Source organism: Pomacea canaliculata, linkage group LG4 (assembly GCF_003073045.1).
Source record: "Pomacea canaliculata isolate SZHN2017 linkage group LG4, ASM307304v1, whole genome shotgun sequence".
Lineage (NCBI taxonomy): Eukaryota > Metazoa > Mollusca > Gastropoda > Architaenioglossa > Ampullariidae > Pomacea > Pomacea canaliculata.
Genome location: NC_037593.1, coordinates 25143957 through 25170727, shown reverse-complemented (window position 1 = coordinate 25170727; position 26771 = coordinate 25143957). Strand labels below are relative to the sequence as shown.

The following is a 26771-nucleotide window of genomic DNA, read 5'->3' as shown; positions in this document are numbered from 1 at the left end:
GCGTCTCCTTCTCCTGACAAGTGTTTTCTAAGCGCCCCACCGAACATTTGGTTTTGTTTGCTTCCATCGAGATGGTAAACATGAGTTAATGTGCGAGAGGCGGGTGTCGATCATACTTGCTACACACAAGTCGTTGTTAGTCGCATAACCCTGACAGAAGTGTGATGGGAAGGGTCGCCAAAGAATAAAGGAAAGAAAAAAAATCCTGTGTGTTCTTACAGGTAAGCGCCGCCAAGTGCTTGTGAGTGTAGACGGTGTAATTCAGGATGTTGTTGGTGTTATTATTGTTGTTGTTATGACAACTAGCTTTCATTTCCTTGCCTGCTGGTTTATTAGGTTAGTGGTAATTTTTTCTTGGTGATCTTGTTTTAAGGGAGTCAATTTTTCTCTTTTTTTCTTTCATTAATTTATTCATTTTTTTATATATTTTTTGTTTCTTGTTTAGGAGCAGAAATGTTCATTAGTTCTTTCTCCGGGTGTTTCCAAGGTGAATGAAGCTGTTTTATCAAGAAAAGGTTTGAGACAGGGGTGAGTACCCAGGAAACTCTGTGGTTATAGTCGATTATGACATTATGTGGGGTTTCTATGATAAACTATTTTGGATGCACATCTGGTATTCCTGACATTTGAGAAGCAGAACAAAATATTATCTTAAATTTAACATAACCACTGAAGATTTGTTCAGCTGCAAAAAAGCTATGTAGTGGTGGTGGTGGTGGTGGTGTTTCAATGAAAAATGAGCGCCAAGCAACTCATTGAAAACTTGACTAAAACAGTATTTTAATGAGTGTTTGTTAACGAAGAGGTTGTCATGTAATCCTTCTTGTCATTGCACGGCGAAGAAATATTTTATTACAGGAATAGTACACTCGTCGAGTTTATAATAGTTCACCAGAACAAAATAATTTATATATTGTGTGATTTTTAAAAATCCGGTATGTTGCGGGATGAGAAGTCTGATTCGGAAACCTGTTTATATCGACATAACATCTGATCTAGGATGAAAGAAAGTTTCGTGATAACTGCCAAAAACAACAACTTTGGAATAAGTTTATTTATGTGACATCCTACAAAATCCTAGGTCTTCAGTGCTCATCATCATGACTTACACAGTACAGCTAAGAGTCAAAGGCCAGCTGGTTAAGAACTAGGTCCGGTTTCTATAAATAAACCTAACTGTGTCAACAAGTTTCATAAAGTGAAGTATTAAATATTAAACAAATATACGTGAGTATTTATATCTATATATATATTCAAAAATATACAAACTCTTCTTATTTGTAGCTTCTTCCCTTCCCCATTCTTCTTCCGGTTTTGCAGTGTTGATTCATCTGCAACTTCCTATCTGTGAACCCTGTGTTTTCTGGCAGCATCCTCATATAACTGTTCAACTGGAATCTCTTGCCTCCTCAGTTTTGTGGTGGAGGTGACTTGAGATGAAAGCGAGCAGCTGCCTCAAGTGGCGCCTCTCCAGTTATCTCCCCTGCACTGCGGTATATTGCTTGGACTCGACGACAGTGGGGATAAGCAATCTGGCTGTGGCCTCAGCAACAAGAAATATATTTGGGGGCCTTCATGCAAAAGCTCCAGCCTTAAAAAAATCTTTTAACGTTTTATTTCACTCTCAAGAGGCTTCCGGATGAAATCAGATTAATTCTTTGTCAGATGTCAGGGGCTCCTGTCCAATTTATAAAGTAAGAAAGATAGAGTTTAAGGGTTCTAGGTATGGGTTTTATTTTCAGAGGTGTGCAGGTTTCCTGTCTTCTTTTTTTAGGATTTTTCTTACCTTATAGGAATGCCGTGACATGATGACACTGTTGTCTTAAAAGTTTTGTATGTTAAGAATGTTAACACGGAGACCGGATTGTCTTCACGGAGACACTTTCTTTTGTCCCTCAGTGTCCTTTATTGTCTTTCTCATCTTCCCACATGTCTGTCCCACCTAACTTCTGGGTAGTCCCATCGTGTCCTGGACAAGAATCACTTGGCCATTGGTGCCAACAGCGCTGTCCAGTCGTGTGCTGCCTTTAGTGATGTCAGCATGAGAACCACAACTTTCTTCACATGGAACAAAAGAATGCAGACTGTGGATGAAGACTAGTTTCTACTTCTAACTATTTCGTGATGATTTTAAGTAAATAAATTTGCAAAACACACAAGTGGCTTAGTGCCACTGATAAGGCATGGCTACAAAGATAATTTGTCTTCAGTCCACCAACCCCAGTCATTGTAGAGTTTTGTTGCTCTCGTCCATAACTGCAGTGATGTATGTAACTTTTGTGTCGGTCCATCTGCCTTCCTGCCTTTCTGTCATTCGGTCAGTTTGTCATACTGTCTTTCTCTGTGTCTGACAGTCTTACTTTTAGTCTGTCTTTCTGTCGTCCAACATGTCTTTCTGTCTGATTGCCTCTCTTCCTGATTGTCATTTAGTCTTTCTTTCTGTCTTTAGTCCTACTTCCAGTCTGTCTGCTTTTCTGTCGTCCAACTTGTCTTTCTGTCTGTCTTTCTAAATGAATGGATAAAAACCTAAAACCATTTTCTCCCTCGCCAAGCTCTTACTGACCAAATATTGCATAAGCTCCTTTGAATCAGCAAGTAATGTGTTCGCTAGCAGTTAAATTAAAATTTGCCTACAAAACTACGAGAATAATGTTAAGAAAGAATCTAACAATCGATTATAATAGAATCACAATAAGCCATTTACTTATTAATTATGAGGTGAGTTTGAATCCCTCCTAGATACTATCCCACACAGGAGAAGCAGTACCTGCTGGAAGTCATATGTATGATCACATCTCCAGTGACTGTTTCCTCTTATGGAATGTGCCTGTTATTTGTTTCAATATTTCTTCTGGCCACTGAAATTAAAAAACAGTGAAAATGCAAAGGTGATATAAAAGACATTACAATTTGATAACGGCAGACAAATTTTAAAAACATCCATTTGCTATACTAACGATGCATTGCGTTGAAGTCACTGTATTTACCAAATTATAATTCATAAATATGTTTACATTCATTATTTAGAGAAATATTACAACTTGGTTTGGTTCTAAATGTATTTCAAAACATAGCATTATTGAAAAACATAATTCAAATATTAAAAATTAAAGAATTTATAGCAATTACAAATTAATAAATAAAGAGTTCAAATGTAATCGTTAATCACTTAGAAATTGTCACATTTCACATTCGAAGACTGTCTGACTAATGTTGCAATAAATAGCCTTTAATATTTACAGCGTCAACAATATAAACATAAATCAAAAATATACAACATATTTGTGGAATTTACAACTTGTTCAAATTCCTGTATAACAACCCAAGGAACCAGTTATTGGTGATGAAACAATAATATTTAAATATTTTCTTTTCATAAAACATCATTTTGTTACTGTCTATCTGTTTGCGCAAACTTTGTACCTGGCCGGTTATAATTTTTTGTTCACTTTATTGTGATTTTAATTACATTCAACAAATATTAATTGAAAATGTAATTTAATTTATTTGCACGAATACAAAGTAGCTGTAAAATTATTTCTTGCCTCAGTCTTCTAATAGTGCTCACCATGTTAATCCCCGTGTGATCATGCTTAAAATGAATTTACACATCATCGCTTGTATCCTCACCGTGCACGAGCTTTTTATATTAAAATGTGGATATTTACAATCAATAAGCACACAGCTAATTAGGATGGCAATCTTTGTACTTACCTCCCCTAACTACACATTCCAAATGCCTAGAGCAGATCATTACAACTGCAACTCTGTGTCCTGTGCTAGACATCCCCTCCACTCTCTTCCCCTCCCCACCCAACACACTTCAACCGCCATTTATGACGCAGACACTTCTTCCACCAACCGGCGTTTGTTTATCATCATGCATGATATTCGATGAAGTAACTTCTTTATCGCCGCTCATCATCACCGTTCCCCACCTTCCCTACAACATTGCCGTCAGGTCTGACCTAGGTTTTCCCAACACGTCCCGATCTGCCAATCACTCGTCGCCTTGCCAGTCACGTGATTAAGCAGTTGGCCGTGCTCGGCAATCTCCGGCCACGTTCGGAGACTCCCGAGAGCGAGCAGTCAAAATTTTGTAGACGCAAAGTGTCGAAGATAACCCGATACTGGCCATAAACATCTTACACATCTACGAGCAAGGATTTGCGCTTTGAAGTGGCTTTATCTTGACCTTAAAAGCAAGCTAGAGTGGAAACTATTAATCCCCACACGGAAGGGGATCCCCCGAAGTTTGCGATCAGAAAAATCAAGATAAAGATTTTTAAGCGGGGCAAGAGATATCCACCCCGATCTCATCCAGCCAGCCATTACAAGTAAACTTGGCATACTTCTTCTCCGATTGCACGAAGGAGTGGCTACCGAAATAATAATTTTTTTAAAAAAAGGCGCTGACACCGAGAACGTGTGTCACATGCAGAAAATGATAATCTGCTTGCATATGGCGCAGGCTTGGGTTCTGTGAGAAATACCTGACATCTCTGAGTGTTATGTCAACGCCCGCTCCACACGGCCATTGCGGCATGATTCATAGTGGGACACAGGAGAAATATTGGCCGGCAAGGATCCGATGATTGGTTGTTGGTTTCGAATTTCACAACACTTCACAACGTTGGTGAGTACGGCCCACTTCATCATTGCATTTCAGATGTAAATATTTTTCAAAACTTTTATAGAAATGTCACATACTCGTACAACTAGTAACTGCGGGATTTTTTTGGCTCCTTGGACACTCCGTTTTCTGATTGTGTTAGGTTTGGTGGTATAACTATTATGTAACTGAAGAAGAATAGGAAATAATGAAAACAATCATAAAATGTAGGTTTGTGCGAGGACTAGAGGAAAGCGACTATATTAGAAATCCAACTGTAGTATATAAACAATTAATAAAAACGATCGCATCGGTTTGAAATGTATTGCAGTGATTAACCTTTGTACAAAAAAAAACCAAAAACAAAAACAAAAACAAACAAACAAATCTTGTGTCACAGAACAGTATGTTAAAAATATGAATCCTTGTTTTCCTTGCTAACATGTTTGGGATGTCTTGTGGGATCGTGAGGGTCTGTTCATGTATGTAAGCTGCTGCTGAACAGAAATATTTGAAAACAGCTGTCCCTGGTGCATGTGGTATTCTAGGAAGTACGTCGATAGACTGCGTAAAAAAGAACATAAACAAAAAAAGGAAAAATGAACATTTGGAAGAAACAGATAAGGAGTTTTTTAGCTGTTTACTTACCGAGCAAGTTTCTCAAGGATTTTGTGCGAAACACTGAATGTCTCACGGAGAAGGTTGACCTCAGATGTCACTGTTGGGCATTGGTTAACCTGGAGTTAAACTTTCAGTTTGAGTTCTCTTACCCGAATTATTCTGAACCAACCACCCCAGCTCGTACACCCCAACAGTGGTTCCTGTGTAGCTGACAGCTGAGTTTTGCCTGGTTTGGCCGAGGTGTACACGTGTGCCCCATGACAGTAAAGTCCTTATCTCTTGCGATGACAACACCATCCTGCACCCTGGGTGACCCTCATACTCCCACTTCTCCCCTCCCACACGACTGTAACACCCCCACAGCCTTCTCGTCCGTTCGCATCCTCTCTCCATCTACCCCCCTTTCCTCACCATCACCACCGGTTCGTGCGGTGTTTGAAGGAGGATGAAGATGTTTGGTAACCTTTGACCTCACTCACGAAAAGTCTTCATCGTCGGCAATATTTCTTGGCTTTAGGACTCTGTCCATCCTCTGCTTGGCGCGGGTGGTTTCCTATCCTCCTGCCTGACGACCAGACCTCACCTCCCAAACTCGGGTATACTCCCGCCACTCTCCACCCATCCCATGTCCAAAACTCGGACTGCTTCGGTCCACCTTGCCATCATAAACCGGGTGGTTTTTACCGCCCGCCTCTTGAGAGCTGTGACCCCAGCAGCCGGCACAAGTGATGGATGTGTTAATACACAAAGCTGTGAACGATTCTGAAGGGCAGCACCGCTGGGGTGTGTGCTTTGCTCTTGACTGGGGTGGCGGGTAGGTATCCCCGGTGCAGGCACGCGCGCGGACTCTGCTGGCCAGGCACCCAGACGTGCAGGTGGTCAGGTAGATGACCGGGTAGACAATATCGAGAACGGTGGGTACTAACACACCTGAGTACGATCTGATCTCATTGACCAAAGAAAGATGTCGGGTGCATGCAGCACAGTTAGCCGCTCTGGTCTTGACATTCTGTATACCTTCTTCTGTACTGCACATAATTATCAAATATTCTAGCAATATTCTGAAATGTGCTTCCTTCAAGATATATGACTTTTACAGCAACAAAGAAAGCATACATGGAGACAACCTTCAAAAAATACTATAAGCACAAACATATCTGCAACAACAAATAATAATACCACCACCACCACCACCAACAACAACAACAAGAACAGTACACTTAGTAAGTAACTGTTTAGTGTACAAACAGTTTCTACATGGAATTAGGTTTACAATGTCTGCTTCCATCTGATAAAACTACCAGAATTGAGGAATGATAATCATGTGATACATCATTGTTTTCCTTTATATTTCTGGTGGGAGATTTTTTTTTTATAATTCCTTGTTAAAATAATTTCTTATTCTATATTTCATCGTTTCCTTAATCCATTGATCAGACAATTCATCATTATAATTCATTATAGGAAAATCCGTAGTATTGTTGTGCTCTTCCTTTTTCTTGTCATCATTGTAAAACTTCATTCGTCTGCTGTAATAAGTCCTACAACGGAGAGATACAAAGAGGTGAATAAAAGTAGCAAAATAAAACAAATATGAGATTAAACATAATGAACAGGGAGGCATTTACAATCATATTCTTTACTGGTCAAAACTTATAACCACTCGTAGAAAATATTGCTACAAAAAATACTGAGCTTGTTTGTAAGAATGAGTTTTTTAGGGGGAGTGTTGCACATTTTTATTCAACCTGGATGAAATATGAAAGTGTATAGGAGCATGGAATATGCATGCGTGTTCGAGAGTACGGATGCTGGTATCCTGGGAAGTAACACGCGGGTGGACGGCAAACTCTTTTTTGTCGGTCTGATGTCAGCCTTAAACGAGCGGGTGTCAGACGATAATTGAGGACAAATACGGGTACTTTTAACATGTGACAACATTCTGGTTTAGTAGTTAATGAAGTCAATAGATATTTCCTGCTAGACATGTAGCCACTGGAAAATATTTCTTACAAAGGATGTCTGCAGAGAAATTTCTGCAGTTGTTATGAAGTCTTTTTCATGGACGGAGTCAGTGAAGATTGTTAGCCAGGGGAGAGTCGTCAAAAGTCGGTACAGAGGTTACCCAGGAAGTCAATGACGAGTCGGGTAGGAAGGCCGGGTGGTTATGGGACTGGTGTCCTAATCCGAAGACGCACCTTTTCGATACCCGTGTGGCGCCGGGAACTTTCCCCAGTCGACCCAGATTTGAAGGAGAGGGGTACCTGACTCCAGAGAGGGTCACTTCTCTAACGACTTCAAAAAAGGTCACCTAATGACCTTTACCTCTTAAGAGAGAAACAAGTCGAAGGAGAGTGTCCAAAACAAGGAGTAGTCAATGGAATGGTTATTAGCTACAAGTATTATGATGATGATGATGATGAGGAGGATGTGGAAGAGGAGGATACGATTTTTGACGCGTTCCTGATAAGGCGTATGCAAATTATTTTTAATTTTACATTGTGTAAGCAAATAAACTCTCTTGCCGACCAAAAGGACGAAAGCAAATGATGGCTGCTTCAAACCCCGTTCAACAGTTTACTCGATATCGGTCGAAGTTTTTCATAGGTAGTGCAGACTTGAAAAAAAATCTCTTAAAAAATCATTCATTGGAGGAGCCAGGAATCCAGAAAACTACACGATCTGATGTTCTCACGAGCTAGACAGCTATACCATCTGATTTTATGCTTATGACACCCGCGTCAGCACGCAGATGCAAAATATCCTTCTTCCCGCTTGTGTTTCCGAGGTTCTTTCACCATATTTAAGACATCAGACATTTTATTCATCCACCCGCTGAAGGGTGTGGAGAAAATGACTTTATACACAAATAGGTTCAAACACAAAGTTTCCTCAGATAAAGCTGGACTAGCTATGGACAGAGCTTGAATAAAAGTAAATAACAGTGTTTCACAACAGGAAAAACAATAATAAGACTAAGATACAGAGAGACAATATATCACAATAGGCTTCCTGTTGGGTCATAATTTTATATTTGTAGGTCTTACAATAATGGGCCTCATGCTTTGCTAAGAGACAGCGCTGAAGACATTTTTAAAATCATTATTGTGTCAGTAAACAACACAATGACTGAGTGCTCTCCTACCACTGGCACAAAATGTCAACAAGCAAGTTGTTGAGTTTTCGCCAGTGTTGTCCATAGGAATGGAAATCCCATGGGAATCCCATGGGAAACGTCCCATGGGATGGGATGGGATGGGACAGCACACATTTGTATTTCCCATGGTAGTCGATACTTGATATTGCAAAATAAATTTACTGTTATTTCATTCATCAAGGATTTAAATCTTTCCTCTGAATCATCTATTGTATGTGAAGTAGCAGGAATTATAGAACAAAAGCCGAAAAGTGGTTTTCAGTGTTGTCCATAGGATTGTTAATACCATGGGAATCCCATGGGAAACATCCGGTGGGATGGGACGGGATGGGACAGGCATAAATTGCCATGGGATGGGATGGGACGGAATAGAAAAATATGTCCCATGGACAACCCTGGTTTTCGCTGTCAAGTAGAAGAACTAAACTTTATTTAATTACATGCAAATAACAACCAATACCAATACTAATTAAAGCCGACAATGCTTTCGTGTTTGTCACAAGATTTTATATGAATGTTAATGTCTCGAGAATCTGTAATATTTTCACAACACTAAGCACCGCAGGAAAAGGACAAGAGTTTCTTTTCAAGGAAATTTGTTTGTAAGCCAAACTAAAACATTGAGATTAGCGGGCAACAGATATCAACAGAACAACTAAGTACCGTTACAGCTATTTCCCATTACAAAGAGGAAATTAGAGATATTTTAATATTCTATTTAAAAATATAAAATTAATTTTATTGTGAGCCTCGTAATTCCAAGAAGGTACCAAAATCTAAGGTACTTAAATATATTTGCAGTGTAACCATTACACCTTTGAGGGTGTTAGCTGATACAGAGAAAGTCTGTCTAAAAATAGCAAGCATGTCGTTAATCTCCTCTTGACAGAAGACACTTCACAAAAACTGCAATACGAGGTGCAGGTACCCGTATTGAACCAACGGGGTGTACAATAAGACCCGGGAGCTACAACGACCAACGGAAGTCACTAATACATTTAGTACTGTTCTATGAGGTGCAGGGTGCATGCCAGGGATTTCTACCCGTTTGATTTGTATAAGCTGATTAATATATAATTATATATATCTCAAAGTTGTATCGATTATATATATATAGCCTTAAATAAATATAAAGCAGCTTTAGAGCCTAAATATTTACAGTCCATATATTTTATATTGCCTAAATATCTATGTGTGCGTTTGGCTGTTGCTATAATATGTTTTATATTTTGTCAGTAAAATATTCTTCCATTTGAAACTTTTAACGAGTATGATTTTATGGAAGATTAATTGACGATTTTATGAACAAGAAACTCCTGTCTTTCCGACAATTTTTTGTTTTGAAACAAGAATCACACACGTGATTAGGTGCAAATAAAAATTGAATTGGAATTTCAAGAACATAAAATGTTTAAATTTTGAACGCTTTACAGAAATGTTTCAAGTGTCCGCGTGTGGAAGCTGTGTCTGTAAATACAGCAGCAAGAATTAATCGTTTCAATGTTTGTTGTTGTGAAGATTAGTGTCAGAAACAAAACAACTCTTGTTCAAAAGTCATCAGCTTGCTGTATAAAACGATGTACAGATGCTGCTCTGAGATCGTAGACAAACATGCTGAAGTAAGTAGTAAATGTTTGAAAGTCCATTCTTTACTAAAATTGTCTAGACAACATCCTCATATTCTTCTTTTCAGGATTTTCCCGTCTTCTACTATTGCTGCTTGCGTTGATGACAAATTTTCTCATCATCAATCAATACTATAAGGAATTAAAAATTCAAAAATCATTTTCGTCTATGTGAGAAATATTTCATTTCTTGACACGAGGAAAAAATTGGAAATAAAACGCATTTTCCGACGATCATGCGTATATAAAAAAATGAATATCCATCTAGGATGCCCGATTCCAAACTTCTATATCAGGATTTGCCACTTGTCCCGTTATACTGACGCGAGCTTCTGTTGTCAGAGGGACAGACAGAGCAGTCAACAACAACGACAACAACAACAAAAAAGCCACCGTCGTGTTCGACCATTACTGACTGCACACGTCGCTGGCTGTGAGGATTATTACACAAATGGCCGTCAGGGCAATGATTTAGTGTAGACAGCGACAGGACTGGTGTAGACATGTTGGAGCAGACCTTCCCCACCCGCTCATGATCGGACTCGAGCGCTCGACGGGTATATATAAATATAAAAAAAAAATTAAAAACACACGCGCACGAAGATCAGGTTCCAAAAGCCTTGCGTCCACCTCAAAATGGAAACAATCGCAGTTTGCAGCGCCGCTGACCTTTGCTACACTAACGTCTGCACTGAAGTCTTTCCTCGCCGCTCCGGTTGACCTTCTGGCCGCCCGCGGTCCCGCCTACCAATCAGCGGCCACCTTTACACACTTATGCAAATGAGGGGCTGGGAAACGAGGTCAAAGGTATCGCTGGGACGGTTAGTGGCTTTCCGGCAAAGCTTGGGCCCGCATAAAGGGTCGTAAAATTTTATTCGACATCGAGAGGACGGAAATCATCTCTGACTACAAACCTATCCGAAGGTATAGTTTTGCTTTGAGTGCGGGTGGGGACTGGATGAATTTTTTTTTTAAGATAACAACTGCTGCGAGTCCCTGTGGTCTCCGGCGGTCGTGGGCGAGTTTGCTGATGGCCTTGTTTGACGTTGTTGTGTAGTCGATGTCGGTGCGGCGTGGCGTGACAGCTGATGGCTGCAGACACGACTGTCACCCACAGGCCAGACGTCTACATCGAGGCCGTGCCCGGTCGAGAGAATTGCAGGCAGGTAACAAATCCGACACATTCCAGCCAAAAAAAGACAGTCTTGCACTCGTCCGCCATCTTGAGAAATCGTTCTTGGGTGTTGTTCTGGCACTGGTGTATGTTGTGATGGCTTGGCAGTAGGCGTTGTAACCGTGACAGGATCGGTCCAGCTTCGGAGGTTCTCGACAAGAGTGGTCTCCGCAACACGTCCTCCCTCCACGGGCCTGTCCCCGGACTGATGTGAGTCGCCGCTTGAATGTTTGTGCGGTCAGGAAACAGTTATCTCGCCTATCTGAGGGCCACAGCTTTGAACAGGGAGCACAGGTTTTTATCACTGGGGTCCCCCAGAGTAATGAAACGTTCCTTCTGATTTATCACTGCCATAATCGTGCACGTCAAACTTACGCACCTGTCAGCCCTGGAAATACACACACACACACGCACACACACACACCCTGATTGCGATAAACCCTTCGGCCGATAGCACCATCCAAGATTGTCTTAGGCCGCAACAAAGTAGCTCTTACCTGCACATTAATTCCTCCTTACCTGGCCTGTGTTTAGATTGCGTTTGTCAGGTTATTCAGCTACCCGGCGGCTGGGAAACTTTTTTTCTTAAAGTCCACCCTGGGCCATCAGTCATCGGTCACTTATGACCTTTCTCAATCTTCATTATTGTAGTTTCAGATTATGACTGATACATCTTGATTTTTCTTCTAGTATGGTTGACTTTTAGTCATGAGTTGCTGATATCAGATCCATCTTGGCATCAGTTTGTCCAACTGGAAACATCAAGTCTTTGAAAACGAAAGCAAAGCCAAGCTGATTTGCTAAATAATCTGGGCGAAGATGAGTCCGGGGCAAAGACCTTGTTTCCCACCAGGACGCGGCATGATCTGGATTTTCACTGTCCATGTCGGGTGGACTAATCAGGAAGTTTGGGTAGCAGGAAGTGGTGTGAGTACCTGGACAACGTTCTTAAAACCTGATTAATCACCATTCAGAGTCAAGGTGTTGTGTCATTAACGATATGTGATCTTTCTCTAAGTGAGAAAATATCCCAGAATGACTCCACTTACTGGAAATACACTCATACTGTGAGTTCCTAAATACAAATATTTGTTTGCTTTTCTCTAGGAAAACAAAGTATTTCATAAATTACTATTTTTAAAATGAATTTATTTCATGTATGTTCAACAAACAAAATATGGATTGAAATAACTCGCTTCTTTATTTGATTTTGATGCTGTTATTTGTTTCAAGGAATTACATATTACAATATGACGAAGATATTGCTTAAGAACAAATATGTTTACTTTTTGAAGAAAGCAGACTGACTGCATTTTATAGAGTTAATACTTAAGATGTCTAAACACCATCAGTCAATTTATCTGTCTGTAAGGTGGTTCTTAACAGGAGAACTATGCCGGAGGTTTGACAAAATTTTATTTTTCTCTTCTGTGAAGACTTTACCAGCCTTGACTAAACCTTCATTTATATTTGTCAGGTAAAGAACAAACAAAACAGGGTACAAATATTTTGTGTGTGTTATACAATATCCTTCAAGAATAATGACTGGTGTTTTACTTGCGACGATCAACTTGGAACATTCTTTGAAAATATATTTTTGCTCATGGATGACTTGTAAAGGTGTGAATGGAACAGTTAGTGGTGCTACGAGTTTGGTTAGGAAATGGTAGATCTCTTGTCTATTTGTAAACAGAAACTATTTCTACCTATTTCTCCGATTCAAAGCAGGCTGCATGTGATTCTGGAGCGAGTGTATGAATCGTGTGAATGCATCATTTCACAAAACCAATGTTTGTAGCCTTGTACTTAATATTATGACAGAGCAGATAAACCAAACATTTGCGCTCAGTAAGAATTGCAAAAAATAATGTCACAGGCAAATTTGTGAATAGAAACTGGCGAAATAACGAGAAAAATTACCGTTAAGAGATTATGAGGATAAAACTTGTAAACAATTGAATTAGCAATCGTAGACTTACATTTACACAGCATGACAAACTCGAATTAATTAATGTGTACATCTATGCAAGCATGCACGTGATTCTTTATAGTCTCATAAATCTTGTTTTTCTATACCAAATAATTGACTAATGCTTTTATGATAGAACTACATACAATTATAAGTTGCTATAAAATCTCTTATACTGGAGTTATCATTTCGCGCTTTTTTTGTACAAAATATCATGTCTTAATTTGTGTACATTTACAGATAATTAATGGCAAAACTGAATTAATATTTTCTCTACGTGGATTGATTTTCACGGTTACAAAAGAATAAGCTTTCATAAATTTGGGATAGTCTGTGCATAGACCTTCAGTGATTAATCACACAATTTTTTATTTATCTAGTGTTTACTCCTAAGGACAATTTAGAAAAACTTAACATCTGCACATTATAATTTTTTAATTCCTTTTTTTTAATTTTACGCACTTTTGCTTACAAAGTAGTATAATAGAGTTCTCTTAGGTACAGATAAACAAAGATAAAATGTTGAATTGTTTGCATACAAAATAGTATCGTACTATTGATGTCCGGTGCACTTAGTAACAAAAACTCTTCAAAAGCCAGCGAAATCGAAGTGAATGTTTGACTACGCGAGCTGTACACAAATCGTTGGCAGGATATTCCTACACCACAACTGTCTGATTGAGCAACAGATGTGGTGCAGCCTGCAGAATAAAGTTCGATGCACTGTGACACAGGGTTCGACAGAACCTACATATCCGGATCAATAGACTTTTCCACTGTCGCTGGCCGGGTGGCTTACCTGTCCACCCAAACTGTTGGGTAGTCACAGGTAGGCATGACGGCAAAATTCTTTCTTAACCTTATCGTCGTTTGAAATTTTGGATTGTCCTTTGTGTAGTTTGGGGGTCTAGTCACACTTCTGAGGCTGTTACATTATTTTATATTAAACATATCACCATACCTACTTTCGTTCAGTAAGTGGAAGTGATGAGCCTCGTCGCTTCATCTTTAAAACTCGTTGAGTACATAGGACAAAGAAATTCACTACAAAAATGTAGATTTTGAATTAATAAATATTTATTTTTGTAACGATTTACTTCATCTTACATAACTCTTATTTATATTAATTGTAAAGTCGTTGTTCTGAGAGGATTTTTTTTTCTCCTTCTGCGGAAAGACGAAGAAGTGAATGAGTGACTGAGCGGCGCAAACTATTTCTTGGGAAATGACAACTTTTATAGTTATTTATTTCCTATTTCGATTGATATTAGTAAAACACTATCAACATACTTTGTTGTTGTCATCTCAAAGTCTTTTCATAGCACAGCTTGTCATAAGTTGTTAATGGACTGTGGAGTTTAAGCATCAGTACTTGTGTGATTTGGTAAAAGTTTTATGTTCATTAGTTATGTTTACAACGGAGTAATGCAAAGTCAGCGGGAAAATAATAGTTTTTGGATGTATCTGTTGACATAATGGAATAGTTTTGGGAATTTCGTTCATAAAGAATTTGTTTTTGTTCCTTATGAATTATTTATTTCTTTGTTTATTTCTTTGTTTATTTCTTTGTTTATTTCTTTGTTTATTTATTTCTTTAGTTAGTTTTAGGAGAATGTTTCTCGTCTTGAACATCACATAAGAGTATCTTCTTCTTGTTAATCACAATGTATGTAAGTAAATCTGTGTGTGGTAGAAGCTGATGAATAAGCAGCCCAAACATTTCATAAGAATTTTATTATATCCTGTGTTTACTCGATGATTTTGTTGGAGAAGGGAATTTTTATTTATTTATTTTTTGGTCAAATTAATGGCGTGCATGTTAGCTAGGACCCAAAATCCACTTATCACACATCAAAATTAGTAGTTTTGTCATGAATAACCAAAATAGATTGTTTGAAGCACATTAGTTTTATATAAATACCAGCATCTTAATTTTCGAGCAATGATAGTTTTATTTTCATTTTTTGCATTCTTGAAATTTTGTTTTCCTTTCTTTATTAAATTCGCAAGTTTTTTTTTTCTTCCTTTCCTTGGGTTTTCAGTCTCTCTTCGATATTCTCCGATACTTTAAAAAAAAATAATTTATAGATATAACAATTTTGGTCTCCTTCTGCATTTATTAAATTTGCTCAAACATACGGACAACACATTCACATACATCCAGGGACACACACACACACACCCGACAAGACTTTCAGAAGGCGACAGGTAGGTTAACCATGTCATATATAAGCTCCTAAGCTTTCTCCTCCTTATACAGATGGGACTCGACAGGTAAACACCAATTGACTAATGGATTTTAATAAAGGGTTGCAACGTCGTCCTCCTCGTGTCTCAGCTAGTTCAGGGTGGCTGACACCCGTGTCACATTCTGTCGTCTGCCTCTCGCCATGATTGCGGGAAAAGTGTGACTGGGAGTTGTACCCGCGTTACAACGATGTTACACTGAAGTTACAGTTTTTCCTGATTTTGAAAGGAAATAGAATAAATTATTAAGGAAAAATTTCAAATAAAAAACTCATTTATTATGATAAAGAAGAAACAGTAATAGCTTTGGTAACAGATACAGAGCTATTTAGAAATTTTATTTTGTATTTTTACGACTGGAAACCTACATTTTTACTTTTAGAATTTTCGTGAATTTTGTCGAGCATTTGTTTTATTCTTTTAGTTTTGTTTTTGTCGATTAAATACAGCGTTTGTTACTGTATTCCACAATTACTTTTTTTAATGTTTCTTCTTGGCCTGATATGCTTACCTTCCCTCCAACAACATCATCCTGAATTATCCCCTCCCTCGTGTACCTATGCAGCCACCCATGCACCCAGTCGACCACAAACAAAATTCCAAATCACAAAAGTCTGCTCCATGAGATCCGAGCTCCGGGTATCACTGTGTACCCGGTTTCTAAGCAATTCAGGCCAACAATTGTTAGACATCTTGAGGACTGTTACAGAGACTCGGTAGAAGAAATTGTCTACCTGTAGATGGATTGTGACAGGTAACTAGGCGTTGCACATGCCAAACAGTTTGAAATTGTAAGGGTAGTAGACGTGGTTGTCGGTGAATATGTGGCGGTTTGGAGAAACGAATCCGGATGTCCTGGACTGGACAAGTTACAAGAACAGAAAGAAATAGTTCTGCTCTATTATTAAGTTCTGGAAAAATACGACTTTCGTTTTTGAGATGAACTGACTACAAATAATGGGCTGCAAAATCTGAAAGAAGTGTCTTGTGTGTCGTGCACCTACCATAGTCACAGTCCTGATGTCGGCAATGTATGTGAATATATTTAACTACTAACAATGGGAGAATTTGTGCAAAATACTAATTTGCGGTGTCAAAGCTTCTAACTTGTGATTTTTCTGCAAATGGGGATGTGTGTGGGTGATATGGCGACAACAAAATATGTGGTGCACTCAGATGTTCAGAAAGATTAACTGAAACCAAGCTTTGCTCACTCATTTGAAATTTTTATTCGTTAAGTTTACAGTTGGTCTTCATGCTGTCAAGGCTACTTTGTCTGGAGGGAACGAAACTAATGATCTAATAATAACAGGGTACACTATATATTTATGTTTATGTTACCTTTGTAAGTAGCGAGATCATCAATGAGGCACTTCTACACTTTAGTATTATTTTGTGTTTATAATTGTTTATATGTTTGTGTTTGGAGGAGTTAGAAATGGGCATAGAAATATTTTGGTTGGAATATTCTACCATGTTTATCGTCACGAAGCGTGAGATTGGAGTGTGCGTGCGTGCGTGTGTATGTGTGTGAGTGAAAGAGAGAAAGAAAGTGAGCGTGTATGTATGTTCACATCTGTCGTTCACTGCCCCGCTCAGCCTCTCTGTGGCCCAGTAGACGAGGCCAGCAGGCCATGATCTGTGTGAGTGTAGTCGCGCACCTAGCGTGTGTGGAATTCCATTATTATGTTATTTATTGACACCCGGGGTTCGTGTGGACGCCTGCGCTCTGTGGGCCTGCAACACACGACAGCACGGAGCTGAATTCGTCTGTCACTACAAACGGAAGTGGGTCTCCACTAACACTATGCCCCTGACCACGCATGCGCGTGTGAGTAGGAATCAGCCTCGTGCACTTTGGAAGCGCGTGATTTCCAGAAGCATTCTTTACAGAATAATAAAGATAATCAGATGAACAGTGAACATAACTTCTTTTCCCTGCATTTTTTATATTTTTTTTATTTATTTATTTATTTTTTTTTTTGAAGAACTAGTGGGGTGAAAATTTTGTTTTTTTTTTTCAAATTATTGGACGCACTAAAATATTAGTGAATATCCATCTTATGTTCTAATACAAACATCGTCAGGCACAGACGAGATATAACATTGTAATGATGCCAGATGACTAATTAACATCTTCCTAGCTCTGCCCTGGCCGTGGTTTTACTATGATATTGTAGAATTCATCTCTTTCTGTGAATTCCAATATTTGTATCAGGAGAACGGAATAGGGTAAGAATGTATTTAGGAAAAAATAGTTTGCACCCTGCTAACGCTTTTTAACCATTGTTCTGATTTTACAACAATTTTACTACAGGGGAAAAAACTTTCCAACTGAGTGACAGTAGTTTATAAATGTCGGAAAATGCGGATCAGCTGAACGAAGTCTGTTTGAGGTCACATGATCCAGGAGTGGCTGGGTTGTCAAATACTAATAACACTTGCGCCTTGAAACAGTGATTAAAGAATGAATTTCTGTGTTGTTATGGAGACGATGTTCATAGCAAAGCGCTGTGTCCTGTGTTGGTATGAATAAGAGTTGGTTGCCTTTTCTGCCTTGTAAATATTTATTTATTTATTAGATATTTAGACTTCTGTCTTTCTTTGTTGCTTTCTTTGTACATGGCTGATCTCTGACAGAGTTTGGAGGGAAAATAACTGTCTGTTGCAGACCCGTCGCCCTCACCTGCACTTCCGAAAGCACACGACACTCGGGTGTCATCGTGACGTAGGCAGCGCCGGGTCCCAGTGACATCATGTCCGACCACTTGTCAGACAAGAACGACAGGTGGGGCGACAGCTCCTCGGGAGCGTCGTCAGCAAGCCCCGTGCCCACCGACCTGTCCGGGCGACGGGGGGAGCGGGGAGCGGCTTCCCCGGGTGTCATCGTCAAGATGGAGAGACGAGAGACACCACCCTCGCACCTGGTAATGCCGAACTCGAACGGGTATTCTCCCTGTCTCGGCCTCCCACCAGTCCTTCCGACACAGCGAGATGTCGGCGGTGCCCCACTCGGTGCAGTCTCAGGTCATCCATGGACCTCTGACCATGACCTCCTCCGTGTCGGCCAGGAGCCTGGTGCAAGGTCTGGCTGCCAACGCCTATCACCACGATGACCATGGAAGCGGAGGAACCCTCGTGAAGGCTGCTTACGCTGGAGCAGGATCCATGCGACCTCAGGGGATGGGATTTGAGGGGCCGGGGCACCTCCTGCCGACGGAAGACGTGGAGGTGTTTTTCCACCATCTGGACAATCGCCCCACAGCGACAACCGTGGCTCTGGCGGGATTCACCCTGGCCTCAGTGGGTGCCGCTGCCAACAGCAGCTCAGAGTCGGGTACGAGCTTCACCCCGCTAACCAACGCCACCCTGTCGTCTGGCCAGACAGTCTACCACAACGGCGACACCGTGGGGCTGAGTGGGGGCAGCTTGATCACCCTGCAGCCCCCTACCTACTCCGACAACTCTTCTTACCTCCCCCAATGCCATCGCTTCTGGTTCCAAGCTCTACGCCCAACCTGGTGTCCGTGGGAGGATACGTCAGTTCCGGGTCCGCCGGAAGTCACATCTCTTCGCAGCATCTGCAGCATTCCTCAGCCGAACCTTCAACCTACCAACTGTGGGGACTTCACCCATCCTCTGACCCCCACTCACACGCGCAGGCGTACACCCCGCTCCCGCCAGCCTCCACCCTCACGTCCAAGCACGGCGGCACCTACCTCACGATAGGGGAATCTGGGTTGCCTCCCCTCTCCCAGTCCGACCAGGGAGGGGGAGGGGGTGGAAGAGACGGTCTTTCGCTTTCCCAGAGTCACGGAAGCGATGGGTACCCGGAGTATGTGACGAACGAGGGAGGATCAAAGTGGAGCACCTTCAACCTGACGCCCATGGGCCACAGGCCCCACGACACGTCGTCGCCAGCTTCATCCGTCAACATGAGCAGCGGTGAGTAGTGCTTAGTCTTCCTCTCTTCTCATACAGAGTTGCCCTTGTTGATGCGCGTGTCGTGAGGCGTCCATGAAAAAAAGTGCACTGTGTCGCCAGTGGAAAACTTAAAGAAGTAAAATTTAAAGTTTTTGAAGGTTATCATCTTTTTATCAGAAAGGCTTTTTTCAGTAAAAGTAGGTGGGGTCAGCAGGCTGGTGAATTCGTCCTAACCCCGTTGTAGCAATGCTCGGTAGTACAATGAGAATGAGACAAATGTTTGACTACCGCGTCACGTGATCTTTCCTGTCCAATGATAGTGTTTTATGTCAGCTGGAGATACAAACTTCTCCTCTTTTTGAAAAAGCCAAGACGCTGCAAGGAAAATGACTTCGTTGTTTGATATGTTACCTTCCACATGATTTACTTTGGATAAAATGCGAATGGTCCGTCTACTCTTGCCGGTATTGAGCGACCGGAGGTATATCCCTACTAACAGCTCATCGATTAAAGAGCAGTCGTTCCACAACTGATTAGGTGCAATCAAGCGTGGGATGTGAGTTATACTGACATCTCAGAAACGTTTATTTATAGGAATTAGGTGTTAGTACGATCCCATGGAGGTGAAGGGAGTGGAGCTGAGCGGATTGAGGGAGTGGGACGTGGAGCTGTGGGCCACTCACGAGCTGCCTTTATGATAAAAATATTTTAGGGCTTTTACTTTGAATCGATTAAAAATTCTCCCAGTTTTGATGTACCCCATTGGTTCAATGGAGAGTAGACTATTGGTCCCACGTGTATCAAGTTTGTCCAAGCCTCTAGGAGTGGATTGTCCTACTTCTTTAATTTGTAACACACTATAGCAGGATCTTAAAGGACTACACACATCGAAGCTCCCATCACCTGCCGTACACAGACGACCCTGACCCACGTCGCCATCATGACAAACTCGAGCGAAGCGCAGGCTGCGTGATCAGAGGTCAGCCGCCGGGGTAGGTGACCTATGACCTCACTGCACGTCATCTCGAAAACTTCATAATGTCTACAAAATTCGTGGCTGCACTTGACCACATGAAGTGTTGTTGCTGTACTTGGCCAGCTGGAGTGCCGTTGACCGCGATTTTAACCTCGAGGTTCTAGGTGTTGGATTTGTTTTTGTGGAGGGAATAGGGAGGGGGTCTGTGAGGCAGGTGGCGCTCTTGTTAGTCCAGAAAGGAATGAGATATTCAGAAAGGTGTTGTAATGTAAGGAACATGCGCCTTGAGTTTCTAGTTCACTTTTTTTTTCGTAGACTTTGGTCCCGTAAATTTAAGATTGCCCCTCCTCTTTCCAGACACCCTTCCTTCCTCTTGAAGTTGGGGTAGCGCTCCTCCCCGGTAACTACGACGTCCGGGTACACACAACCCTAACCCTGACGTGTCTCTGGGACAACCAGAACGAGGCTGGTCTACCCGGAGAGACAGGCATGCGGCTCCGCTAAGTGGGTCAAGACAGGGGCCGTGAAAAATTAAAACAAAAAAACACCTTAATGGCAAACTTATGCCAGGGACCCCAAGGTGTTGTGGGTGTTCTCGTCTTGGCCACCATATTATGTCTCCGTATTTTGCATCCTAATTGGTGATGTTCACATGACAACAACAACCTCTAGGTCATCTTGTTTTGCAACGAGTGCGTGGGTAAAGGAGTGCTGGATGGTGTTAACAGGTGGTTAAGGAAGTCTGAGGTGTAGATATAATTTTATAGACATAGTTGTTTCAGGACAAAAATACCCATCATTCGTGTTTTGAATTATTTCGCATACACTTACATATTAATGGGAGTTAACGTGTATGTCTTCCTCAATAACTCTTTTTTCAATATATGTCATGCAAACAAACAAACACACATGCAATTAGCACTTCCATTAATTGTCACCTTGGTGCTGAGCATATCCAAGTTTCCGTAATCCTATTTTGAATTTCACAAAGCGGATTGGAGAAAATTGCAAACTTTGAGCTAGAAATAAAAAAATAATAACAAATAATCATAATAGTATATTATTATGAATCTCCGGTTGCTTGTGATGCACATAATTCCAGTGATTACAATATTATAATGAAGAAAAAAAATCATGAATCGTTTGAACAAAGCAGACATGTATATGCAGACCTCTGAACAATGGCAATTATACACAGTATTTTATAAAATGACAATGAATACAAACTAATTATATCTGAGTGTCGAGGAGAGCATTCATCAACAGCACATCATGCCCCGATTAGTTATCTTTTCCAGAGGTTTACATCTTTCCTCTTCGAATTCAACTCATGCAGACGACGCTATTTTTAGAAACACTACCCTTACGTCACTTCCTGTTTTCTCGAGAAATTCAGATGTGATTATGAGAAAAAGATTGATATAATATTTCTCGTGCCTCTTCGTCATAAAATACCACTGGAATATGTTTTTGCGATACTTTTTACTCTGTTTCCAGGGATTTTCGCTGAGCCCTCAGTTGTCCTTTGAGACACTGGGGGGAACCATGGCTTGACCATATATAGCAAACTTATTTGTAAGTTCATTTTGAACGGCCCGAAAATGATGATATAAATATCATACTGGCCATTGGAGGAAAATAAGGTTCTCATCTCTGATATAAATTTTTTTAAAAGTTAGAAAGCAATTAGTCTAAAGTCTATAAACTAAGATTGAAAAACATACATGAATTATCTTAATTGCATTGGTGTCACTGTTTGAAAGGATATTAACAGTTAATTGTAAACTGGACAGTAGTAAACTTTCAGAGAACGAGAAACAAGCCAACATGGCGAACATCGAGAAAGTATTGTTTGTGATTGTCGAAATGATTTCAAGTCTCCACTTGTCTCAGGGATTCCAGCCAACAATTTCTACTTGGAATGATTCCATTTAAAAGTTTCCACTTGTAGGAGTGATTCCACTTTACAAACTGTTCCTTGTCACATGATTTCTGCTGACACTCTCCCCTTTTGGGTTTTATGGGGGGTGGGATGGGTGGAAGGGAGGTAATTCCAGTGCACATCTTGTATCTTGTCACTTGTGGAAGTGATTACAATTTGTTTGTTTTGAAGTGTGATTCTAAATAATATCTTGTGAATCGTCCAAGTGATTGTGACATACATTAGGCACTGATGGGATACAGTGTCTGCACAGCACTCTGCACACAAAAGGTTATTGCCCCTGTTTTGCGCATGTGATTGATTTTATGCTCTCTCGAAAAAACATTTCTCCAAGGGTGTTATCCTGTTGTTTAGAAACGGAAACAGCCTGGATCAGCATACTTCATGTCAGATGTACACTTATCAGGGGCGTTGACAGGTGCCTGCAACAAAAATGCAATGTTATTATTTTATTTTTTTTAATTTCAACATTTCATTGACAGAGATGTACGCCACTGCAGTAAACAAACTCGTTGAATGGCTAAACATGGACAATGAATGTCCTTTTCACGCAGAGCTTTGACACTGGGGTAGAACTAATGTTGGAGTGGGTATAACCACTGGCAAAAAAATTTCAAGTCTTGAAATTAACAAGAAATCCTGACAAGGAGCTCGAATTAAAAAATATCTGCACTGAGTTGTATTTGAGGTTCTCAAAACATTTTTCTACTTAATCAGCTTTATTCATTGAATAGCAATATAGTTTTTATTGGCAACTTTAACAAAAGGAAAGTATTTTCAACAAAAATTTGTAAATGAAAACTTTTCACAAAACTATTGTAAGATTATGAGTAGTTTATTCGTTTACGACTTGTAAATATTCAGTGTTTATTTGTTTGTATTGGCTCTGGTTCGTGATAAATACTTTGTTCTGTAAGCATGACGCAAATTTAGAATATATGTAACAATAATGAAGAGTAGGATTTCCCCTTTATTTCATGTATTTTATTTCTGATTTTACATCATTCACTTTTGGATTCTTTCATTGTCCCTGCTGCGCTCTGCTTCTCCAACCCTGCTCATCACACGGACGCATATATATATATACTCACATTTATACTCACATACACATGAACGTACGCACGCATGCACGCATACAGTAGCTGTGACTGTTGTTTAACACCGTGTCAGCAGCAGAGGAGGAATCATAGTGAGGGCAAGTGACAATATGCTGTAGTAAAGGTCTAGAAGAGTGAGCAATGTTTTTGAAATAACTGGATTGAGTTCATCATGGAACAGTTTTCTCAGCAGTCACCCACCCACTTCCGTTACTGAGAGCCACGCATGCGCAGAAAGATTTATAAAAACCACCGACAATTCTGACAAAATGAAGACGCCTTCACCTTCTAAGCTACTGTCAATGAAATAGCTTGTTAATTATAATGTAATTACAAGTATTAATTATTGTTTAATAATACGTGTCTACCGATATTCTCGTAAACGTTTAACATGTCTAATAATAGCGCTTAATTTTCATAATAATTTTAATGTCTTAAAAACTTGGAAAAACAAGATTGTGTGGCCCACATTTTTTTAAAAGATGTTTTAAGAAGTTAAGAATTATTTAGTCTTTTTTTACGTTATAACATACATCGTATATATATATACATACAAATAACACGAATTAAGTATGATTTACTTAATTTTGTTTACTATTTATATACAGATAGATTAAAGCATTTTGTTTATCCAATTTTTCCCCCAGACCCAAACAATGTTCTGTTGTCCTACTTCTTTCTTGCCTTTGAACCTCTAAAATTACTTTCTGTAGGTTTTTTTTAGAATTTTCTATTTTGGCAACTACAGATGTTTTTCTCGTCAATGTTTTATAAATTAGTGAGAAAACCTTTCTTTGTTATTCCCTTTGTTTCAGACTCTCTTTTTCTTTCTTTCTCTCTCTCTGTACACATCCTTATTTCTTTCTATGATGTTAATGCCTTGTTTACAATTAATGTAGCGTTTCCTTTTCTTCTACTTTGATGGAGGGCTACATGAAAAAAACCTTTGCTTATTCTGTTACCTTCATAAATAAAGATTTGTCATTGATCATTTGTCATTCGCTTTTCCCAACAACCTCGGCGATGACAAGAAGCCGACCAACGGAGGGAGGACGGGTTAGGGGTGAGGTGGGGTGGAGGCCTGACACACTCTTAACCTGCACGCGCTACAAGCACCCCGGGTACCGCGATCCCACAGACCAGCTCTGCACAGGCAGGGGCTCTGGCACAGGGTCTTAGTCTTGTTGACTCGCTTTTGTGTCAACTCGCTGTAAACCTGTCACGCCTGACAGATGGACGAGGTCTGCTGCTCTAATAAGCTTCTCAGGCCAGCGAGGCGGGGGTCGATCTGAGGGTTTTGCTCTCACACACCAGCGCCACAGGTCTGCTCTGTCCTTCCACACAAACAGATGTCGGTTATGGTCTTGATGACGAATCTTACTTTTCTTATTTATAATTATTTTTCTTTCTTTTGTTCGTTGGTTTGTTTGTTTGTTGATTTGTTTGTTTTGTTTTGTTGGTTTGTTTGTTGTTGTTTGTTGGTTGGTTGGTTGTTGGTTTGTCTGTTGGTGGTTGTTGGTTGGTTGTGGTTGTTGGTGGTTGGTTGGTTGTTGGTTGGTTGGTTGTTGGTGTTGTGTTGTTGTTGGTTGCTGGTTGGTCTGTATGTTGTTTTTGTTTTGGTTGTTTGTTTTGGTTGGCGGTTGTGTGGTTGGTTGTCTGTATGTTGGTTTGTTTGCTTGTTTGTATATTCTTTCTTTGTCTCTTTTTGTTTTATTCACATAGATTATTTGATGTAGGACTTTAGTTAGGGCAAATTGAGATAGTTTTGCCTAGTGTGTAGTTTGTTTTGCTTTTTGTTGTTTTGTTTTCGTGGTTTTTTTGGTTTTTTTTTCGAAATGCAGAAATGCATGAAAATAATGGTCGGTCGGTCGGTCGGTTGCTAGCAGTGTGTTCTCCCTGCAGGAAAGAGGGATAATGAAAGATGAGAAGACCTGAGTTGACGGGAAGAAACCTTGTAATTCTTGTCAATAGATGCCTCATCTGCAGAAAAAATAAAGGAAGATGTGCCTGGAGACGATAACCGAGTCGTGGACTCGAGGCTAATCCATGTTTACCACCAATGCGCTAGCGGGACCCCTTGCACTTATAGAAGTAACTGTAGGTACCCTGTGTAAAGTGAAAGGAGAACAAGAGTTTGACAGCCATGACATACGAGTGTACAGCTCAACAAAAAGCACACCGAGCTATAATTTTGCAGTTTTATATATTGTTCTCTCCTGTACTTCCTCCTGTATTCTTCGCGTTCTGCCCTTCATCTGTTATTGTCTCTTTTCTTCTTGAACACTTCTGACTAGTTTTTTGTTTGTTTGTGCTTTTTGTTTGTTGGCTTGGCTGTTGTTATTTTGTTTCTTTGTCATCTGATGTCTGCAGTTGCCTCATGATGCTTTTGATTCTCACTTCGAAAAGACATTGTTTAAGGTCTATCTAAAAAAAAAGAGTTTATTACTCTATCTAAAGTGCCCCATTCCCGCATGCCGCCATATAAGTAGACAAACCTCACTACAAAGATATAAGTCTAGTCCTTGACATAAGTCACAGCGATGATATTCTCACCAAAACAGAAGTGCTCTCTAATCAAGCCATCTGCCAATCAATCGGTCAATTAGCCAAGCGAGCAGTCAACCAACCATCCAACTAGTCATTTTTTAAAAAATTATTTCTCGAAAGTGAAGTGACGTATAGAGACTTTAAAGTACAACATCGCTCCCATCAAGTCTCAAGTTTCATGTTACCTCCGTCCACACTTTGAGCGTTGGACTACGTCACACTACGTCACAAGACCTCTACTATCAGTCAAGCTTAACTTTACCTACGTCCGTTACACGTCACATGACACATGACTGCTGTCATCCATTTTTCCTGGTGAAATGGTATAGTTTAGGTGGATTTTTGACATTTAAGAAGCTGTCAACAAATAGAAAAAAAATTCTTTGTAACCTTAATCCACATTTTATTTGTTACTGTCAGTTGTGACATCACCTTGTACCCCAGGCCCTCCTACACAGCATCACGCACTCCATTTTCTGAACTCAGCATTTTGCCGACATTTGCTTGACACGTGGACAGAAAACGGTTTCTTATTCATTCTTTAACGCGATCACTCCACGCCTCCGAGTTTTCTTTTCTTTTTGTCTGTCTGCTGTCATGACTCTGTTCTGCTGGCACTGGCACTGGCACTGGCAGTGGCACTGAGCATGAATCGACGTGAACTTTTTCCATTCACAAGTCGAACCCAAACAAAAGGCAGCAGTGGCAGTGATAAAGGCCTGCAGTGTCATTAGTGGCGAGTATGTTCTGTCTTTCTCTCTATCCCACGCCAGACAGGCCGGACTTTGCTGATAACAGTCGATGCTGATAAACTGTGTTTCCATACATCCCTCCCGACTGCGGGACAAGCAGTACGTGTCAATCGATGATGTGTGCGATG

At 40.3% G+C, this 26771-nt stretch overlaps 1 protein-coding gene and 1 long non-coding RNA gene across 7 annotated transcripts in view; one reads left to right on the top strand and one right to left on the bottom strand.

Annotated features, from left to right (window-relative positions):
* Positions 1-1709: 1709 nt before the first annotated feature.
* On the bottom strand, positions 1710-6093 carry LOC112562332. The gene is made up of 3 exons (XR_003098843.1): positions 5261-6093; positions 2768-2858; positions 1710-2058 (listed from the first exon to the last, which is right to left on the bottom strand). It is a non-coding gene; the product is annotated as an uncharacterized LOC112562332 (long non-coding RNA).
* Positions 3806-26771, top strand: part of LOC112562329 (GATA-binding factor A-like) — a 57271-nt gene continuing 34305 nt past the window's right edge. Inside the window, exons 1-2 of one of the 6 annotated variants that reach the window (XM_025235537.1) lie at positions 3806-4636; positions 18077-19350. The gene's annotated coding sequence lies outside the window, so the exon portion shown is untranslated. The other 5 variants (XM_025235538.1, XM_025235541.1, XM_025235539.1 and 2 more) reach the window with 5 other exon arrangements.